At 43.4% G+C, this 3,765-nt stretch overlaps 1 long non-coding RNA gene across 1 annotated transcript; it reads left to right on the forward strand.

Annotated features, from left to right (window-relative positions):
* Positions 1–2,047: 2,047 nt before the first annotated feature.
* On the forward strand, positions 2,048–3,039 carry LOC139567459 (uncharacterized). The gene is made up of 2 exons (XR_011673411.1): positions 2,048–2,172; positions 2,267–3,039. It is a non-coding gene; the product is annotated as an uncharacterized lncRNA (long non-coding RNA).
* The last annotated feature ends 726 nt before the right edge of the window (positions 3,040–3,765 follow it).

Raw genomic sequence — 3,765 nt, forward strand, 5'->3', positions numbered from 1 at the left:
TCACATTGTATGATTTTTAAGTAATTAATTTGCATTTTATTGCATGACATAAGTATTTGATCACCTACCAACCAGTAAGAATTCCGGCTCTCACAGACCTGTTAGTTTTTCTTTAAGAAGCCCTCCTGTTCTCCACTCATTACCTGTATTAACTGCACCTGTTTGAACTCGTTACCTGTATAAAAGACACCTGTCCACACACTCAATCAAACAGATTCCAACCTCTCCACAATGGCCAAGACCAGAGAGCTGTGTAAGGACATCAGGGATAGAATTGTAGACCTGCACAAGGCTGGGATGGGCTACAGGACAATAGGCAAGCAGCTTGGTGAGAAGGAAACAACTGTTGGCGCAATTATTAGAAAATGGAAGAAGTTCAAGATGACGGTCAATCACCCTCGGTCTGGGGCTCCATGCAAGATTTCACCTCGTGGGGCATCAATGATCATGAGGAAGGTGAGGGATCAGCCCAGAACTACACGGCAGGACCTGGTCAATGACCTGAAGAGAGCTGGGACCACAGTCTCAAAGAAAACCATTAGTAACACTACGCCGTCATGGATTAAAATCCTGCAGCGCACGCAAGGTCCCCCTGCTTAAGCCAGTGCATGTCCAGGCCTGTCTGAAGTTTGCCAATGACCATCTGGATGATCCAGAGGAGGAATGGGAGAAGGTCATGTGGTCTGATGAGACAAAAATAGAGCTTTTTGGTCTAACTCCACTCGCCGTGTTTGGAGGAAGAAGAAGTATGAGTACAACCCCAAGAACACCATCCCAACCGTGAAGCATGGAGATGGAAACATCATTCTTTGGGGATGCTTTTCTGCAAAGGGGACAGGACGACTGCACCGTATTGAGGGGAGGATGGATGGGGCCATGTATCGCGAGATCTTGGCCAACAACCTCCTTCCCTCAGTAAGAGCATTGAAGATGGGTCGTGGCTGGGTCTTCCAGCATGACAACGACACGAAGCACACAGCCATGGCAACTAAGGAGTGGCTCCGTAAGAAGCATCTCAAGGTCCTGGAGTGGCCTAGCCAGTCTCCAGACCTGAACCCAATAGAAAATCTTTGGAGGGAGCTGAAAGTCCGTATTGCCCAGCGACAGCCCCGAAACCTGAAGGATCTGGAGAAGATCTGTAGGGAGGAGTGGGCCAAAATCCCTGCTGCAGTGTGTGCAAACCTAGTCAAGAACTACAGGAAACGTATGATCTCTGTAATTGCAAACAAAGGTTTCTGTACCAAATATTAAGTTCTGCTTTTCTGATGTATCAAATACTTATGTCATGCAATAAAATGCTAATTAATTACTTAAAAATCATACAATGTGATTTTCTGGATTTTTGTTTTAGATTCCGTCTCTCACAGTTGAAGTGTACCTATGATAAAAATTACAGACCTCTACATGCTTTGTAAGTAGGAAAACCTGCAAAATCGGCAGTGTATCAAATACTTGTTCTCCCCACTGTATATGAAAGATACAGGTTTTCTGCAGATGGCATCAGGTATCTATGCAGACTACTGGGTCCCAGGATTAAGCACCGCACTGCACGGAGCCATGCACTGAGTGTGGAGCAAATGGTTTGTGTGGCCTTGCGCTTTTTTGCTAGTGGAGCCTTCCTGTACTCAGTGGGGGATGCAGAACAGCTGAACAAGGCCACAATTTGCCGCACAATAAGGAGTGTGTGTCTGGCTATCAAAGCATTAGCAGATGTCTTCATCTCCTTCCCTGGCCACAGAAGACTCTGTGACATCAAAGAGGAGTTCTATAGGATTGCAGGTAAGAGGATCTACAAATTACAGGACAACTGTTAACACATAGTAGGATACTCATTACTTTGTGTGACAGGTTTCCCCAATGTCATTGGTGCAGTGGACTGCACACACATAAGGATAAAAGCCCCCTCAGGTGCCCATGAGGCCGATTTTGTGAATAGGAAATCCTTTCACAGCATTAATGTTCAGGTGAACATAACTTTTTGATATTGTACATTGACGAACACTCTGCATTGCCAGTGATGTGCATTGATTGGTGTAATATTCCTCATCTTATGATTTCAGATGGTCTGCAATGCTGACTGTGTGATCAGCAATGTTGTGGCAAAATGGCCTGGCTCAGTCCATGACTCCAGAATCTTTCGGGCCTCTGAAATCTATCAGTGCCTATCACAAGGTAAGCCACACAACCCCTATTTATAACCATCATGGCTGTGTCAAGAATATCACTGTGTTTATGAGGTAGTAATGATGAGATTTTGTGTTGACAGGTGAATTCTCTGGTGTGTTGCTGGGAGACAGGGGGTATGGCTGCCAGCCTTTTCTCCTGACACCTTTCACAGACCCCCAGGAAGCACAGCAGGCCTACAACCATGCCCATGCCAGGACCAGGGCCAGAGTTGAAATGACCTTTGGCCTCCTGAAGGCACGCTTTCACTGCCTTCACAAATTAAGGGTCAGCCCTGTTAGGGCATGTGATATTACTGTGGCTTGTGCTGTCCTCCACAATGTGGCCTGCCTGAGGAAGGAGAGGGCCCCCAGAGTGCCACCAGCCATGGACTGGGACAATCCGGCAATCTTCCCTGATGACGACAGTGGTCGGCTGCTGAGGGACCAATATGTGTTGAATTATTTTAGTTAGTATGTGTGCTTTCAATTTTGGTTAAATATGTCCTGCGGTGGCAGAGGAATTTGGGTTTTTTTGGGTTCGTTTTTTGACGAATTTGGCCTCTTATGATGTTTGTGCGGTATACTGTGTGTAATACAAGGCTGCAGGGAGGCTACTGCATCCATTCATTTGTCTGTTCAGTTGATGTGTATGGATTTGTCCTGCATTTATTTTAGTGTGCAGACATGCAGGGTGTGTTATATACAGACCTTTGAATGTGTATGTATCATTTTGTATAATATGCTTGGATTCTGTGCTTTCCATCTTGTAGAGTCACTGTGACTTCAGTTTCGAAAGGAGCTGATGGTTTACCTGCTTTGTTTTGTCCTTATTCAATAAAGGAACATAATGTTACACATTGTGTTTTTATATTCATATGGAATGTGTATTTGTTTATATGACAGAGTACTAGGGCCACACTGAAGAAAAAGGATAAAGTCATAAATTTATGAGGCTGGTTCTTTCTGCAGAAAAGCTACATATTGTTTTTACAGTTTTGATACTTATGACAATGTGATACTTAATATTCTGGCACATCAGCATGTCTTTGTTTATGAAACCATACTGAAGTACAATTTCACGAAATGCCCCACATCTGTCATTTTAACAACTGTCCTCCTTTAAAACAACTGGTTACAATATTATGACTTGTGTTTTTTTCCCCTCTGTGGCCCTAATATTCTATCATTTTATATATAGCCTTATAGTCTATGGGAAACTAAATTATCTAATGATAGCAACATCATCTAAAAATCATTTTTTATCCAAAATCATTGAAATTAATGATCACAAACGTTTAAATAATAACAGTGGGTCTAGTTATATGTGATAACAATGTATAGTGAGCAGTGAAATAACTATTGGTTTCCATTTGTGGTGACTGCTGACTGACATTAGGGATGAGATTAAATAGATCCTGGAATTTAGCCTGGTCTGGAGCAGGCTAGCTCCACAGAATAAATCTCCATGGTAATTTATACCATAACATATCCTCCTGCCCCCTATCCATCTTTAGTGCAACCGGATTACGGATCAATTGAGCCAGGATCACCAAGATATCCTGGCTTAATCCCTTATCCTAGTTTTGTGCAACAGGCCCCA

The sequence above is a fragment of the Salvelinus alpinus genome, unplaced genomic scaffold (genome assembly GCF_045679555.1).
Source record: "Salvelinus alpinus unplaced genomic scaffold, SLU_Salpinus.1 scaffold_646, whole genome shotgun sequence".
Lineage (NCBI taxonomy): Eukaryota > Metazoa > Chordata > Actinopteri > Salmoniformes > Salmonidae > Salvelinus > Salvelinus alpinus.